Below are 18,555 nucleotides of genomic sequence, written 5' to 3' on the forward strand. Positions count from 1 at the left end.
CTTCTTCTTCTTTTTTTGTACCAGGAATCAAACGCATGACCATGCACTTGCAAGGCAGGCACTTATGCTGCTGAGCTAAATCCCCAGCCCTGGTCAAACCAATCTTGAGAGCAGAGGACCTGGGGTCATGTAGCCCGGTCTCCAGCATAGTAAGATATTGTTTCATATTTCCTGGTCCCCAACCAAGGAGCCCCAGCATGTGCAGGAGCAAAATGAATATTCTCATTCCTTCCCTGGTTTTCTCCTTGCCCCCAGTCACAGTGTTCCACAGATTCTCTCTCTCTATATAGCCAGATTTTGTATATGAATTCCTGAATTTTCTATGTAACTGGAATTCAGACCAACCTTAAACATTGGAAAACTATTTTCTCTGCTCCCCACCATTTTATTTTTAAAAGACTAGTTTATTTGTAAAGGTTTTACCACATCTGCCTCCTCTTCACCTCACATAAATTTGCTTTGATCAAACCATTGAAAACTCAATGGCAGCCATCATAATTCTATCTTTGTATAGTTTTAGCATGCATCTCCCATGGCCAAAGGAACAAAATTGGACTCTGATGTAAGAATTTAGTAGAAATAATCTAATATAGTCATATTCAAATTGCCCAAGTTAAACCCAAAATATCCTTGGTAATTGGTTTTTATGTAAAAATCCAATTTTCACTTAAATTTCCCATTGTGTTCAGTTGTTGTGGTTTTGTTCTGCTTTGATATGAGGCAAGTGCTCTACCGAACTTTAGCCCCAGGACAATGGCCGTGTTTCTCTAGTGTGTTTTTACATATGTACACACTTTACTTTTTAAAATTTACTTTTGTGTTAATGGTACTGGGAATTGAACCCAGCACCTTGTCACTGAGCTACGTCCCCAGCCATTTGTTATCTTTATTTTATAGAAAAGATCTTGCTAAGCCACTAAATGATTCAGGCTTTAAACTTCTGATGCTCCTGCCTTAGCCTCCCAGAGAGCTGGCGTCTCAGTCACTTTCTTGCTGCTAAAACATAATTTGACACCTATTATTGTAAAGAGGAAAAGGTTTATTATGGCTCACTGTTTGTAGAGCTTTCAGTCCATAGTTGGCTGGCTCCAAGACAAAACAATATGGCAGAGGGGCATCACAGAGGAGAAACAGCTCATGGAATGGCAGGCAGGAGACAGAAAGTGATCAAGGGCACAGGGAGGGAGAGAGACCTTCCGGGCCAGGCTTCCAGTGACCCACTTTCTCCCAGACTGTTGGTGCAAGACTCCTCTGTTGGAACCTCCAACTTAATCTCCACTTTAATTAGTTGCAGCAGGACCAATACAAAGATGTTGTGATCCTCACCGCACCATTGTCAGTGCACCATTTGCATGATTGTCAAATTTATTTTTGCAGGTGATGCATCTTAATGAATGGGGAAAGCAAGTATTGTCCTTAAAGATATAAAAGGCTATTTAGCACCAATTGGATAGTGCTCATTCTAGCCATGCCCTCAGGAGGCAGACCTCCTGGTTAAAGGCTTCCAAGGATGCTCAATGTCCTGGGATTGTCAAGTCTAGGAAGGTCTGTGTGTATATGGACAGTACCTTCAGCTATAAATTGACCAGCATACTAATCCACTGGTGAGCATCACACCCCTGTGACCTGTGATCTCCCAAAAGCCCCACCTGTGAGTGTGTGAGTCTTCAGAAAGGACATCTAGGTATAAATCATTACTACTGGGATTACAGGCATATACTTTTGTAGCAGAAAAACCGTGCAGTTTTAGATTGTATGTCTGATTTCATTTAATTATGATCAAAAAATGATTCGTTTTCCTCAAATGACTAAAGTTTGTAACTCTTTATGGCAGAATAGTACTCTATTGTGCATAAATACCACATTTTCTTTATCTATTCACTGCTGATAGAGATACAGGCTGCGTCCAAGATTTTGCTATTATGAACTATGCTTCTATAAACATGGATGTTAGCATGGATCCACCCTTAGTTCTCCCCTTTTTTCTCCTCTCTTTCCTAGTTTTTCACCACACTGATTTTTAGAGTCTTGTTTTGGAGAATATCCCATTAACTGAATTTGTCTGATTTCCTGTGGCTAAATTTAGGTTACTTTTAGCAAGAATACTGCAGAGGTGATATTTTCCACGCATAGCATTACAAGCACGTGGTGGCCAGGCTTTTCAGGTATAATTTGTGTGTAGAATAACTTACCCCTTTTAGTGTGCAGGTGTGTGTTTTATATAAATGCATAGTGTCATAACTATCACTTTATCTAAGATGTAGGATATTTCCACAATCCCCTGCCGTTTTCTCATGCTCCCTTTGTAGTCAGTCCCTTGCACCATTCCTGGGAATCACAGGTCTGTTTTCTGTCTCTGTAGTTTTGCATTTTTATGAATACAAAATAAATCACAGGGACGGCATCTTTTTATCAGCTTTCTTCATTTCACATAATGCTTTTGTTGGTGATTAGCATTTTGTTATGTATACAGAGCAAAAGTTTGCAAAAATTAACTCATTTTTTTCTGGTGCTAAGGTTTATTCATTAGCTAGTTAATGGCCATTGAATTATTTCTGGATTTTTCTTATTTATGAGAAAGCTGCGGTAAACATTTATGTAGATCGTTTTGTTTGTTTGTTTTTGAGACAAGGTCTTGTTACACCTGTAGTGCAGGCTGGCCTTGAACTCTCTATGTCTCTATTCCCCTCCTAGACATCATCCCAAAAAAGTTCAAGAGATCATACCATGCACATCCATGTTTATAGCAGCATAGTTCATAATAGCAAAATCTTGGACGCAGCCTGTATCTCTATCAGCAGTGAATGGATAAAGCAAATGTGGTATTTATGCACAATAGAGTACTATTCTGCCATAAAGAGTTACAAACTTTAGTCATTTGAAGAAAATGAATCATTTTTAGATCATAATTAAATGAAATCAGACATACAACCTAAAACTGCACGGTTTTTCTGCTACAAAAATCCCTAAATAGAACAAAATAAAAGACAACAGAAAATATGGAGATAGATCTTTTCAAATGGGCAAGGGACCAAGAGATGGAGAAGGAAGCAGAGGAAGGAAGGAGGTTGGAAAAGAACTGAGATGTGTTATATACACGTACCAAGTCCCCACAAGGAGTGTAATCGTTACACACTGGAATTGCATAACTAAAAATTGGGGGAAGAAGGGAATCTTAGTAACGGTGTAAAAAGGGTTCACCAATTTAGTTTATTGCTGCTCAAAAATCTCAAAACCTTAGCTGGGCACAATGGTGCACGCCTATAATCCCAGCATTTGGAAGGCTGAGTCAGGAAGACCGTTGCAAGTTCGAGACCAGTCTGAGCTAAAAAGTGAGCTTAAAGCTAGGCTGAACTGCATAGCAAGACCCTGTCTCAAAAATAAAATAAAATAAAGAAAACTTCACGACCCTGATAACTATTTAGACTTCATTAAAGTATTTCCTGCAGTTGGCCAATATCTAGATCTTCCTGTTGCCCATTGCTCAGTTCAGAGGGTGCCTGCAGGGCTCTACCAATCCCGGATCACCTCTTCCTAAGAAAGATGTGGGTTTAGAGGAAGGGGTCTTAGGAGAGAAACCAGGAGGGTGAAGACTCTGAAAATCACAGGGTATTGTCAGTTCTGAGTAGGTCTGTGTGGACAGTACTTTCAGAGAGCTGCAGAAGGGTCTCTCTGTGTTTATAGCAGCTTCTCTCATGTTACTCTGTTCTCTCCCCACATTCATTCATGTCCAACAGAAATATTTACACTAAGTCTGTGTAAAGCATACACTGGGTACTGAGGGGTTTCAGAGGCAATTCCCCTGTCAAGGAGATAAATGCATGAGAAGTCCAAGAGACAGAGACTGCACACAGGAGGTGGTAGTTTCACCCTGTAGATCCTAAACTAGAGCCCTGGATTGATCAGAGCTCCCACTGTGGAAGACCTTTTAAAACCCTCTCTCCTAGGAGGATGTGGGCCCAGGTACCCTGCACCCTGTTAAGCTGTCTCCTCGGTTCCCGAAGAGCCAGAGAGAGGGAGGCTCAGTGGCTGCCCCACTGCGTATCCCCGGCTCCAGGAAGGCTTGTCCTGGATGAGAAGCTGCCAATGCCTGGCAGAAGGCTCAGGAACCAACTGAAGCACCAGCTTTCTCATTGCCTGAACTGAGAATTGCTCTTCCCAGCAGGACGTGTTTGCTACAGGAAGTTTTTGACCCCTTCCCTGTGGGATTGTTTCAGTTTTTATTAGTCAAAATTTCAAACATGCAAGAACAGTACAGTGAACACACATATCCCCACCACCAAGGTTCCACACCTGCTAAAATTTTCCCATTCGCTTTACCTATGTGCTCCCAGAATGTCTTTTAAAGATGTTTTCGGTAAAAGTGGGATTCAATTAACACTCTTGTGGTATCTCATTAGCCTCTTTGAATGTAGGAGAGTCCCCTAAAAAACACTGCCTTTCTGAAGTGACTGTATCAGTTGTCTGGATAACTGCTGGTTTCCTGTGATGCCTCCTGGGAAGCCAGTCCCACCACGTGCCGCCCTAGGGGACTGCGAACTTTTAACCACAGCGTGATCTTTAATGATACTTTTCATGACTCAGTTGCATGGTACCTGTCATGTTACTTTTCCCTCATTACTGAGACAAACCCCAGGAGCCTTTGTTTCCCTTCCTTCACTGCCTCCTTTCACTTTCATCTCTCCCTTTGAAATTAATTCCTTTGCTTTCCCTTTGTTGTGGCATCATCTAGAGTTTTGTTTGTTCAGAAGCTGTCCCAGAATCCATTTCTGCATTTACCTTTGACATGTCTCAAGATTTGGAACCTTCTTTCTCAGCTAAATGCGTTTAAGGAAATCCTTGCTGGGCAAACCTAGACAGAAAAACCACCTAAGTACCTGAATAGGACTACGTGAATCATCTATTTACTAACACAGAATGATTTCATTTTTTCCCTCCTGGAAATGACTCTCGGAAGTGATTATTGAGGTAATACCCACGCCGATCCAAATCAGTGCTCAGATGAGTGGCCTGCAGCCTCCCCGGATTGTCAGCAAGGATGCACAGACAGGCCAAGAGCTCCGTCCTTCAGCAAACATCAACAGAGGTGATGTCAGGCCCTGAACCTGTCCACCACCAAGGTCTTGCTTTTGCAGCGCCCCCTTGTCCTGTCATTGGGAGCCCGGATCTTGCAGCCTAGAGGAATCAGCCCCTTGCTCTGTGGTCCTGGGTGCTTTGTGCCTTCAAGAAAAGATTTCAGGCAAGACACACAGGCAACCTTACGGAAGTATAGACAGTGCTTATTGTAAAGCAGGTATAGAGAGATTTACCCCATCAGATGAGAAGGCAGGCAGTGTTGCAAAGACAGAGCTCAGTGTGAGTCTGGGTATCTTTTTATGCACCCAGGGGTTCCTCCTGGAGTTTAGGAAACTATAATGATTGAGATGCTTATCCAGGTTACTTTGGAACATTGATATCGGAAATTGGGTCTCAGCCCAAGGATGGGAGTGCCTTGAGTGAATGTCCCTTTTTCCATTATCTTTGGGCTTAGGCATGGCACCCAGGAGTACTGTGCCTGTTGCCTTGGAAACAGCCCCCATGGGGCCAGGTATGAGAAGGACTGCACACAACATGTGACCACGACAGACCGCTGTGCTCTGTGAGGTTGTTTGGGTCTGAGACCTAGAAAATTACGTTAAGTGCATTACACACTGTTGGGCAAAAACGGAAGTAGGTGAGCTGCTCAGTAGAGGAAAGGCTTTCTTGGGATTAAAAACCTGAGAGGAGCACCGGCCAGCCATCACCGGAGTGGCGGCTGTCTTACAGGCTGAAGGATTAATGTGGGGTTTGAAGGCGGAGGTGGTGACTGTCTTGAGTTAGGGTTGTTTTGTAGCCTTTGATCCCAGGCTATTGTCTTCTATGTCTTCTAGGGCTCATCATTTTAACAAGGGCCAATCAATCTTGGTCATCTGGTGGGGGTGGCAGTTCTGCCTCCCTCGGTCCTGACTCTTAAAAGGGGCTCATAACTCTTGAGGCTTGAACTAGTGGTGACCTGGCTGAGAGGGCAGTCCTCTACTGCCTCCCCCACCGAGGTCCCCTCATTTAGCCATAATGTATAGATGAAGTTTTCTTTATTTGCTATCACTGATATAGCATGCTATTTGACCCCTTCTGTGTCCCTTGGGCTTGCTAATGTCTAACTACCTGCCTAACATTACTGATCAAAGACTTTAAAAATGCTGAGGCCACTGGTATGATGGTGTATGTCTGTAATCCCAGCCCTAGGAAGGCTGAGGCAGGAGGATCCCTGCATTATATAGTGACACCTTTCCTCAAAAAAACAAACAAATCTTCCAAGGTCGTCCTGTTCCGCTGGTGCCTCTGAGTCTAGGGGAAAACACAGCATTAAGTCTCACCTCTCTCCATTCAAGGGCTTTCCTCAGTAGTTAGGAAGGTTATGAAGGCAGAAACCAGTCCCCTCTCTTCCCCACAGTATCTCAGCCCCAAAACACTGTCTGGGTCCCCAAAACACTTGCTAGTGCCCCCAGGGCTTTTTGATGGGGTGCCAAGGCTTCCAGAAGTGTTTCTAAGGGGTTTTTAGAGAGGCCCAGAGTTTAAGTGAAGGCTCTAAGGCGTTCCTCGCAGCTCTGTAAGATGCATTGAGGTTTCCAGAGCTTTGCTCAGAGTTTGCAGGGCTCACTGGCACAAGTCCTCAGCCGTCCCGAGGGCTGTGTTCAGGTTTCAGGTCGAAGCTCCTACGAATGCATCTCACAGATTCAGGGAGCAGGAGGTTATGTGTTATCAGGAGGCTTCCAGGGCTGCTTTCATGAGCCATCCCCATTCTTTGTTTCATTCACTGAGTCATTCATTCAGCTGACATTCAAACTTGCTCCCTCTTGGCTTCAGACACTGGCCCTCCACCTCCCATCAGCCCCAGGCATGGCAGTTTCCAAGGCTTCTATAAGTGCAGCTTGTCTTCTGCCTGCAAAGCTCCACGGCCTGGGCCCCTTGAGGTATTCTCTTGTTTTGAGGCTGAATGACACATGTAGTTTGGCTCATAGCTACTCCACTTGTTATTTTGCTGTACAAAATATCCTTGGGACAAAAAGCCCCAAGGACACCCACTGTTGGGATCCTCCTGTCCCCCAGGAGTTTTCTTCCAATAACCGCATCCTACTCTTAACCTCTTTCATCCACAGCACCAGCACATCTGACATCTACCAAGTGGGGAGTAGTTACCCTGTGACAGCACAGCTGTCTCAATGCCTTATTCATACAAGGAGGAAACTGATCAGGAATTTGGGGAACAAAAGTTCCCTTTCCCTTTTTACCAGACCACTGTCACCCTGTAGAGGTAACCTCTTTTCTGGGTTCAGTAGATGCACACTTTTGCTCTGTGTCTTCTCCAACTCTTTCTTCTGGAGACCAGGAACCTGGAAAGCATCCCCAGGGGACCCACCATCTGGTGAACATTGGCTGGCCCATTTCTGTCACCCCACCAATGACAACCCCTTCCTCAGGAGCATGTTTGCTTTACTGCAAGCAATGATAGAGAACTTCAAAGAGCAAGAATCTGCCAAAACCTTCTAGCCTGAGCATCTGCCCCTTTGAGACCCCTTCCACGACTCAGTGATCATGCTTTTAAATGGATTCCTGGGAGTCTGTTCTCTGGCCACAGCGGGAAGAGGAATCTGCTGTCTCGTGGGACGCTCCTGGAGCAGGCTTGTAACCAGGCACCTCTACCTTCGGGGCCTTCCTCTGCCACAGGTCATCTTCCTGTGGCTGCAGTTCCAGGCAGCTCCACGGCCCTGTTCACGGGCTGGACCCTTATTACAGTGCAAACCTCCAGAAGACTCTGGCCTCAGGCTTTTTCATGCTCCTGTAGTAAGTCACAATTCCACTGGAGGGAGATGAGGGAGGGCCAGTTTTCTCATTTGGAAGGGGGACAAAGGACAAGCTGCCCGGGATGCCTGAGAGGAAGAGGAAGCTATAGCGGCACAAACCCACCCCTCTCCAAGTAGACCTATCTATAGCGTAGCTGGCTCTTAGGCTAGTCTGGAAACAAGGTTCAAGCAAGTCCTAGAGACACCTATAACCAAGGGCCTCTGTCTAAGAGAGGGAAGCTTAGGCTGGACTGACAGGAAAGGTTTCCATCTCCTCCCTGGAATAGCCACTTAAGTATCCCCAAGCGCATGGTGACCGTGGGCCTCTTGGCTCCACACTTATCCCCACTTCTCTGCAGTGCAACAGGCCATAAAAACCCAGGGGAGTCTTTGAAAGTACTTAGCCTCACCGTGGGCACCTGGGCTACGGCGGGAAGAGGCTGGGCTAGCCCAGAGGAGCAGCTGATAACACTGACTGCTCTTAGTGTTCTCCAGACAGAGCGGTGTTCGCCAGTCCCAGCACCCCTGAGAGTCCACAGCGTTATTCACACCTTCCAGCTGAGAGAATCCAGAAACTCAGGTTTCAAGTAAAGTGCTCAGTGCTCAAGTCTTATTGCTGCCTCTGGGACAAAATTTCCTCTCTCATTCTTCCCACCCTGGCCCACTTAGGCGACCCCTTCTAGCTTGTCCTCTCTCCCGCTTTCCCTTCCCAAACTTGAAGTCTTCTTACATCTTCTTTTCCCTTGAGGCTGCGTGCCAAGGGGCAGGACAGACGGGTGTGGCCTAGAAACTGGCCCCCAAGGTCACTCAGCCCCAGACACCCAGCAGGGTCTGAGTCCTGGTGTCTGAAAATGCTCTGTCTGCTCTGGCTTCCTCTGCGCTCCCTGTTGATCCATTTGTCTTTTATCACTGGCTCGTTTGCTTTCCATCTTCCCTGGTTGCCCCCACACCCCACACCGTGTCACCTCCCTAGCCCTGTCCCTCTCCCACCCAACTGTCCATTTCCACCTTGTTTGCTGTTGTATCCCTTTGTGTCTCTCTGTTTTATTCTCCGTCTTCTACTACAGGTTTCTCTGGAACATCTTTCTGTCATGAGCCTTTCTGAATATCTTCCTGCACTGTGCGTCTGGGTCTGGGTTTTGCCTTCTCTCAGAGGAGGGGAAGTGCTGGGGGTTGAACCCAGGGCCTCTTGCATGCTAGGCAAGCCTCCCACCCCTGAGCCACACACCCAGCCTGTTGGCTCTTTCCTTTCCCTCCTGGGCAGGGGCTCAGGGGGCAGCAGGCACCCCAGAATAAACCCGCTCTGTAACATGGCTTGCCGGCCTTTGCCTTGGTCTCCGGCGCCCTTGCAGCTTGGCACAACGCTGCCTAGCGGGGACTTTTCCGTCCCTAAATGTGCTCTACCTTTCGCAGGTACCCTTCCCTCTGCTGAAAAGATTTCTTACGCTGCCCACCTACTCTTTCTTCACACCTGCCATGGTGCTTCATGGAAGACACCCCTTACTGAGTCGGAGGAGGCCACTGCTGGTGAGGTCTTCTCTTCGGTGCAGCTGCCCACAAAAGGGGACCAGGAAACATGGGCTAAATCCACCATCAGTGCTGCTTTTCTCAGGGGGCGCTTGTTTACATACCCTGGACGGGAGCAACTGAACTCCAGGCCAGCCTAAACTGCATAATGAAACTCTGTCTCAACAAACAAACAAAACAAGCAAAATCTATTCATTAGCAAAACTTTCCTTCGTTTAGGATATAAAATTCATGTTATTACAATGCAGAATTCAGGACGAGGTCAGATGGACATAAGGTACCAGAGGGACTTTTAAAAGGCAGCTTTATTACACTAGCATGCTGACGAAAATCTCAGTTCCAAATCATCAGCAGTGACTGGAGTTTTCTAATCATTTATATGTTTCCAAAAGAAATGCAAAAGGTAGATAACAATGTCCCACAGTTGGTTACAAGTCTTTGTCATTAATTGCTAGGCAGAATTCACTCTTACAGAAACAGCAACTGAACGAGGTTGCTATCGTGCAACCAAGACAAAGAATCCATCAATGCCTGAGACCGGGCAGAGGTGCCTTGATGATCACTCTCTGGGACTCAGAAGGAAGAGAAACCTTCCTTCCTGGCTGAGCTACACTGACCTTGCAGCTGGCACTGGAGTGTCAAAGCTGTTAACTTTGTAGCTTTCTAACCACGGGGAAGTCTCCCTGGTGTCATCTTTGAACAATGTTACAAATATGCTTAGGATTAGTAATGTAAGTTTTAAATTTTTCTCTGCACTGAAATAGTATCTACAATTCAGCACCAAGATATGATTGGATATCTGAGCAGTTGGCAGCAACTGTACTCAACAGGAGACAGAAAGGGCTACAGTTACTCTGCAGCACACAAGGAGATGGAGAATGCCAGCTGGTCCATTCCAAGGCCCTGCTGCCATCTTCTTTGCTGTGTTAGGGGCTGTTGGGTGAGGCTGAGCCCTCCCTCACTCTTGATCATTGATTGTTGGTGGCCACAAGGCACCCAGCATGGGCGTGAGCAGGGAAGGTATGGGGCCTTAGTGCCCACCCTTAACCCCCTGGATTTGTGGCAGGAGACACTCAGTGTCAGCTGCAGGAAGGTGGTAGGTGGTGTCTCCTGCTGTTCTCCTGGCATCCACCAGAGCTGTGGAAAACATAAACTCTTTATAGCATATCTCCTTCAGGGAAGTGTGGCCCAGCCTGATCATCGCCATATGAGCACTGCTCACTTGCATCCTTCTGATGCCTCTTTAGAAACTCCGGCCATTGAAAGTTTTCTGAATTTTCTTAGCCACTATTTATAATATTCCATATCTAGTGTATTAGCACAGACCGTTTCGATTTCATGCATGATAATTTTTATCATGCATCTGATCTATGAGATATGCTGGAACTCATGTTTCTTTAATTCTGACATCTCTCATAGGTTGGTGGGAAACAGACAGGTAAAAGACATAAATTATCTGACACAAAGTTTATCATCTTCTTGTTAAATTCAGTAAGGGAAGAGTTTATCCCAGAGTTAGCTAGCAATGCAGTGCAAGAGTCATCTATAGATAAGAGTTCTAATTATAAAAATCACTTTCAAAACAAGGTCATTTCTATAGTAGCTGATTTTGAGCTTTTCCTTGAACTGTGGAAACAACTTGTACTCCTTATGAATCAGTTTTCATTTTTATCTGTTTACTTGTACAACTCATTGTACAAATTACATGCAGCTTCATTTTCAAGTGAATCCATAAAATAAGGAAATTTTTTAGGAAAACATTTAATTTTTGTATGTTTTATCTTAAAGGCATGAATTATGTCAGTTTTCAGTGTATTAATGATGATTTTAACTTTTCATCAGGTTGAATGTTTTCTTATTATATTATCTATTGTGTATGTAGTTAGCATACTGTGTCACCAAACTGTTTAAAGATCTAGCATGCAGAACAAGCCTGTTTTGTCGAGAATATTTATTCATTAAAAAATAATCATGGCAGATTTTCTGCAAAAAAAAAAGCATTTGTAACTCAGAAACTGATTTTTTTTAATTTAAAGAAAGGTGTTTTGCTTGCAGGAAAAAATACTACAGATTCATTTTAATGAGAATCTTTGAAATATATTTATCTTTAGGGCATCTGGGCATCTTTATGCTGTTTGTCTATGTCTTTCTTGAAATAAAATGTGCATATGTTACCCTTAAAAAAGAACCAGTTTTCAGTCCAATTCGGAAATGGTCAGATTTATCACAGTTCCCAAACATTTGAGCACAGTCCCCTCCTCTTCCTCATTAGGGATCTGGGCTGTGCAAACTCCCGCAGTGTGAACACATTTTCAGTTGGTGCCTCATGCTGGGAAACGTTGCTGATCATTTTCATCAGCAGTGGGTCCCTGAACCTCAGAGGCCCTTCATGCACATCTTCAGCTGGTTTTCTTCACACTCCAGCTGCCCCTCTGCTTATTGGCAGCAAGGGTAATGCAGAAAGAAATGAGCCACCGGTGACTTTGCGCATGTGAAATTCAAGGCCCAGCGGCCTCAGTGGTGGAACTCACTCAGTGTGGAACTCACTCAGTAAAGCAACCACCATGCTTATCTGGAGAAGCACATGGATTGCTGTTTCGGAACTCAGTGGCCAGCAGCGCAGTGAGTTGGGAAGTGGTCCAGCTTGCACCCCTTTATCCCTCAGTCCTCTGTCAAAGGGCTGAGAGCTAGGGACAGTTACTGTGGGTGGAGCCGCAGCCTTGGCAGGTGCGGACCTGAGCCACAGGAGGAGCTTCTCTCTGCTTTGCCTTGGATGCTCCAGCCTCTGTCAACCTCAGACCCCCTGGAAACTGAAAATATCTTTATAAATCCATTTACATTGTGGAAAATGCAGGGGATCAAAAAAGGAAGTGGAAAACATCAGTCACCAATTGTCACTGCTTCACCCTCTCCCCACCCCAGAAGCTGGCATTGGGGGTATAAAGATTTTATTTATTAAAGGAACTTAGGTTTTTCCAGTGTATAGGTCAAGCCTGCCTTTTAAAAGTGACCGAAGTGCTCCAAAGAACCAGCCATAGTGATTTTGTAACTCTGATCTAAGGAATATTGGGGTATGTAATGTATTAATTAAGCCTGTATTCAATGAGAAAAGCTTTTAAAGATGGACTGTATTAAACGCATGGATTCAGTCAACTATAAACCCAAAGCCACACAAATGCAGGATACTGCTATTCCTGCGGGAAAGCTTCTGGGCCTGAAGGCCTCATGCACACAAGAGGGAAGACAGGAAGGGAAGGTGCTGTTTGAGCAGCAGAGAAGATGCCAGGGGATGCCCGAGCTGCCCCAGAGCCAGGGGCATCCGAGGGAGGGTAGGTGAGCTGGTGGCATGGCTAAAAGACTCCTGCTCAGCAAGGGGTCCCCAAGATGAGGGGCCCAGCTGTCCCCCTTCCCAAAAGACACCATTCCCACTGCCACGGTGCATGATGGTCTGTGACCTGGCAACCAACTCAGATGACCATGCTGGAGGGGGACAAAGTGGGTGGGAACAGCGTCCTGGGTGCAGCCTGGAGCTCTAGCCGGCCTCCCAAAACACCCCCAGTACCTGCCGCGGTGGGGGAGGGAAAGGGAGCTGGAGTTGGCCATTGGCTTTTGGCCTCGCCCCTGCTGAGGCTCCTGAGACCTCTCGCCCTTGGAGAACTTGACCACCTGCACCTGCGCTCCTCCCAAACTATGGTGTAGGGGGTCTCAGGCTGGGACAAGTTGATCTAGGAGCTTTATAGGGCTGAGGACACCAAACCCCGCACTCCCTAGGAAAGCCTGAACTGCAGCAGAACCAGTAGAATTGGGGTGACTGTGGCTTGAAGAGGGCGAGAGTGGTCTGCAGGATGGCAGCAGCCTTGTTAGATGAGGTGACTTATGCAGCAGCCTTAGAGAGGACTGGAGAAGTTCAAGCCCTGCCGTGGGAAGGGGAATGCAGCAAATGTGAAGTGGGGTGAGGTCTGTGGTCACACTCACACATCCTGAGCTGGAGCTCCCAATCCTGCAGCGAGCTTCTTTTAAGTTCAAAGCTGGAGGATTTTTACAGAGCTCTCTCTAACAAGAGAGCTGACATGTTTCCTACTTTAGGTGAGCTCCCTGGGACTCTAGGCATCAGTGTAGTGAAGCCTAGAATTTTAGGGTCTCCCCACCCCTCCATGACCCAGGTCCTGTGCATAATTCACAGTCTGCCCAGCCAAAAGAGCCGGGGTGGCTGCCACCCAGAACACATCTGTTTCCCTTCTGTTCCTTTTTCTAGCAAAGCCCTATCATGCTTTGATGATCCAACCATGTATTTTTCCCATTTGCTTTCCTAGATAGGAGGAAAAGTAATTATCCCGATGATTTTTAAAATGGTTTTGATGTCATAGTAAAGTGTATTGTAAGCGTCAAGGGATTAAACAGAAGAATACTGTCCTCCCCATGGGCAATCTCCCTGGGCTCTCTCATTGGTGCAGGTGATAGGTTTGGTTAGGTATCCTGGCTGCCCAAAGCTTTGAAGTTCGTGAGTGAAACACATTTGTTGTCATCCCAAGGTGGAATCTGAAAATACTAGACTGCACCTGGGTGTGGGACTCACTGGAGTTTCTGGGAGAAGAGGTGTTGTTCTCCCTGGGGCATGAGCCAAGGTAAGGAAAAGTCCAAAGGGTGTCTTCCCGTGAGTTCTGACCCTTCCCACAGTCTCTTACCAGCAGCCCTAATGAACTAGCCTGGCCTGGTTCCTTTTTGTAGAAAAGATCATTCTAGGGCAAAAGGCCCTCAGCTCCAGAAGAACAAGGGAACTCATGCAAACATGAAACAGTCCAGCAGTCCCAGACTACAGCAGATGACCCAACGCGGGAATAATGTCCAGCTTCCTCATTCTCTGTGGTTCCCTTTACAAGCTCCTTACTCTGTAAGAGAGCTGCCGTTCAGGTGCTTCAGAGCCAGCAACCCTTCATGGGTCTTTATCTCAGGAAAGCCTGGCCTCGCTGTGAGTCTCTCCCCTTCTCTCCTTTTCATTTCATGTACTAGGAAAGTGTGATAAGTTCCTGGTTAAAAAACAAAAAAGCAGGAGGTGGCAGGGATACCTGTAGGATCCCACGGCATACGCATTCTTCAGCCCATGGTAAACTAGGTTAAATATGTGCACGAATAGCCACATCACAGTGGAGCAACCAGAGAAGACTCACCGCAAGGAGCGTGGGGCATCCCTGGACAGTCATTCTTGACCTAAAGGGAACGTCCAGGGCTTGGAAGAAAAGTACTTCTTCCTCTCTCTTGATTTAGTCCACTTTAAGTGGCCCTGGAAGATTCCAGTTATACTGCAGATGTAATGAAACAGCAGTGCAGATGCCATTTTAAGGCTGTTAAGAATTCGGGACTTAGTTTTGGTGGAGACTGAGGACCCTTGGGAGCTGTGGTCTAGCACTTGGCATCAGAGCAGCAGGAGTCCTGGTTTGGGAGCAATAATGTGGTATTCACTGTAGCATGGTAGTTGCTATGCCAATGGCCACTCCGCTTAGAGCTGGAGTTGTTTCAGACCTCGACATTCTGGAAAGAGGATGTCATCTTCGGTGATTTGCTGCCTTTATCTCTTGGCTCTGCCTCCTTTTCAGCATCATTAAACGTGCCGAGGTTAACCTGTGCTGTTTGTCCCCATGCTCTGGGACCCTGTGATCTCTGCTGCTAGACTATGTGGGAAAGAGCCCTGCTTCCTAGCAGGACCCTGGGGGTCAAATGCAGATAGACCCAGTACCATCCTTACCTCCACCGGTGGGAGACTATGAGGAGACCAAAAACCTCACGAACCCAGGTTCAAACCGGCAAGAGGGAGCTCCCTGGGGTTCCAGCTTTGTGCGAGGCTGGATGATCAGAAAGTGGGACAGACAAGAAGTGTGGCAGGAGTGGGACGAAGGGACTGTGCTCCAGCCCTGGGGTGCTAGTTAGCAGTCCTTCAGACTAGAAGCTGGGGCCACTTGCTTGTGCCAGATTTCAGAGTCCCTGTCGTTCCCCACGGACTGTGAGGCCATGACCCTTGAAAGGGTCAGTTTCTAGATTGATGGCAATGGGAAAGCTTTTGGGGATAACTCTGAGGAAGTAAGAATAAGTTAGAGGTAAGGGGAAAAGGAAATTAATTATTATCTTTACGCCTTTGTGGGTGGTCAGATGATAATCCTCCTAGTTAGCATCCCTTCTCTTTCACATAATCTTCGGTCTGTCTCATCTTTGCTATAAAGGAAAAAAAAAACATAGATGAGGCAGAAAAGGGATGAGAAAGGAGATTAAGCAAAAGAGAAACCCGATAAGATTGTAGAGGAAATAAAAAATGAAAAAATGGCAGAGAAATTAGGCTACAGTAACAGAGGTAGAGTGAGAAGGAAATAAGATGGTTTTGAAGCAAAAAAAAAAAAAAAAAAAAAAGGAAATATAAATGAACACTGGGGAAAGAGCAGAGGGAGAAAAAGTGGTGGCAGAATTTTAACAAAAGCCAGGGACAAAACGTCTTTCCCTCTACCTCTTCCTGTCTTCCTTACAAGCTGTCTGCTGTGTGCCAGGTACCGGTTAGGTGCCAACAGTACGAAATGAACAAGACTCCCTCTCTGCTCTGTCAGACTGCATACATGGTGGGGAGATGGGTGCGGTGGGGGCAGAGATGAAAAGTGGTTTTCTTCTCTGATGGTTTTCTGTGCATAGACAAGGAGAAGGCTGAGGATGGAGACTCTCTGATGTGCATTGCTGCAGTTCAGTTCCTCCCGGGATAAATGTGGACAGATAATTCACGCAGGCTGAGGTGGTACCTGCGGTAGTATTACAAGCACTGGGCAGGAGTCTGAAGTGAGTCGGGCTGGAAAGCTTCCTGTCGGTGCCATGCCCACAGCCACAGTGGGAAGGATAATTTCACCCCCCTTCCCCCAGTCCCCTCAGAGCTACTTTGGCAAATTATCCAAAAGCATCTCACCTTGGGCTCTTTTGCCCCTTAGGCTATGAGAGAAAGAAGTCTGAGAAATTTTGAAAAATGCACTGACAAAATGAAGCAGCAGTCTCATTCCCTAAGAGCAAAGGGAAAAAAGAAAATTTCCCTGGGTGGGGAGAAACTGTCATTTAACCTACTAGTTACCAAACTGCGGGAGCCTGGCAGCCATAGAGATACTCTTTGTAGGAGGAGTGGCTGTTACAGGGTCTTTGCTGAGGCTGGGCAGCGCGAAATCCTCCAAGGTTCTCAGTCCTTGATGGTGACCCTCCCTGGGAAAGATGCTATTATACAGCTTTTAAAGAAAAGCCTCTAGCTCAGGTAGACAATTCCCAGAACACGAGCCTCCCGAGGAGTCTTGATTTGCTAGATTTGCGGGTGTAGATCCAACTCTGGAGAATAGCTGTGAGTTTCCATGTCGGGGAACTGAGGTTAGATTAGGCTGGGCCCAAGACACCATTCCTACATGGTCAGAGGTGTTTGCTCCTGTTGATGCTAGTGAGGAGGGGCTTAAGGTTGTCTGACCAGAGTCCAAAAGCAGCCGGAAATAAGGCCCAGGCTAGAGAGACACTCTGTCCATAAAAGACAAAGCGAGGGAAAGGACATTGGCTCTGCGGCTCTCATTTGACCAGACGTTTTGAAAAATGCTCAGAGCTATGATTCTATAGTAAGGGTAGCACTAGCTTTGTTAAGAAACTGCACCATTTTTCTCTTTCTCTTTTCCAGTGCTATTAAAACTCCACACAATGGCCACAGACTCCAGAAAGGGTTCAATTTCTGCCCATCTAGCCCAGCTCTACCATCTAAGAAGCAAAATCAAAAAATCAAGGCGCCTTCTTGTCTTTGTTCCTTTGATCAGCCAAGGGAAGAATTCTGGGTGATCAAGAATGAAAGAGTTTTGGCCCAGACAAGACACTGTAGCTGGTAAAGCCTCAGGAGGAACCAAGGAGCTCCATCTCCCCCACCCCTAGGAATTTACCTATGGTGCCAAACAAAGACCAATGGGCTACCTGTGCATCCCTAATGTCCCCATAGGTTCCACCCCAAACCTAGGCTATTTATATGCCTCCACTTCACGTGTTCCACAGAGAGATCGCCAACCCTGGGGGGAGATGCCACACCCCAGGGGGTTGGGGATGTCTCTCCCTGCATTCTCAAAATAAAGGTCATTTATATTTCATACTTCTTATCTTTTCAGCCACCACCGGTCCCCCACAGTTCTATCAAAGAATACCACCCAACATGCCCTGGAGATCCCCGAATCTCTGGCATATGGGGTATTGCAGGGTTTTTACCCTGCCTCCACCTTCTGCAGATGTGTGTGGGTTGGTTTTTTTTCTGGATGGCATATTGATTTTTTTATAGGGTGACACGTAGAATTAACAAAAAAAAAGCTTTAGTCTGCCCAAAAGGTCTTCAATGGAAACATTTTGCAGTAAAGGTTTAGCAATCTTATGAATAAATCTATCAAAACTGATCTAATACTGTCAAATTTTGGACACATTTACTTTTTAAAGTTGTTATTTGCAGTAGTATGAACCAAGACAAATAAAACTTTGAAGAAAACCCTTGTCTTGAAATAGAGCTAGTGGTTCCCAGCAAAAAGGAATTTATAAACTTAGTTGTTAAACAGGAGATTGGTGAAGGCTTTGATTGATAAACAAGGCTGGCAAAATTATCAGGTGGCCAGTAACTTTGATTAAATGGTTTGAGAATTGTGATTAAAATAATAGCATCTCTGGAGCAGAGCCGAATTGTAAAAAAAAAGCATGTCTGAGCGGAGCTGCTGAGCTGCTGTTTTGCGGCACGCCGGCAGAGAACGCCCAGCAGGTGGGGCAAGCACCGGGACGTAGCATGCAGGGGTGGGCTGGGACTGCCCCCAGAAATGCGTAAGGCGGCAGCGATGACGATGGCGCACAGGGGAGGGAAAGGCTGGGATGGCGCATGGGGGAGGGGCTGGGAGGCAGCCCGACACAGTGCGCGAAGCTGGAACTGTTTGCGGGACATGAGGATTAGAAAGCCAATTTAAGAACACAGCTGGGTTTTTATTACCCTCCTGGACCTGTTTTAAAAGTTTGTTATAGTTAGTATGCTTGTCCTGCTGTGGCACAGCAATAGGCCCAGGGTCATGATCAGCAGTGTTTACCTTATGTCTGTGATCAGCTTGTTTTTGAGCTGCTTGCCACAGTTGATTCAATTCTTGTGAGCTGAGAGTGG

Source organism: Cavia porcellus, unplaced genomic scaffold (genome assembly GCF_034190915.1).
Source record: "Cavia porcellus strain 051 isolate PalLab524CR breed Dunkin Hartley unplaced genomic scaffold, mCavPor4.1 scaffold_38, whole genome shotgun sequence".
In the NCBI taxonomy this organism is placed as follows: Eukaryota; Metazoa; Chordata; class Mammalia; order Rodentia; family Caviidae; genus Cavia; species Cavia porcellus.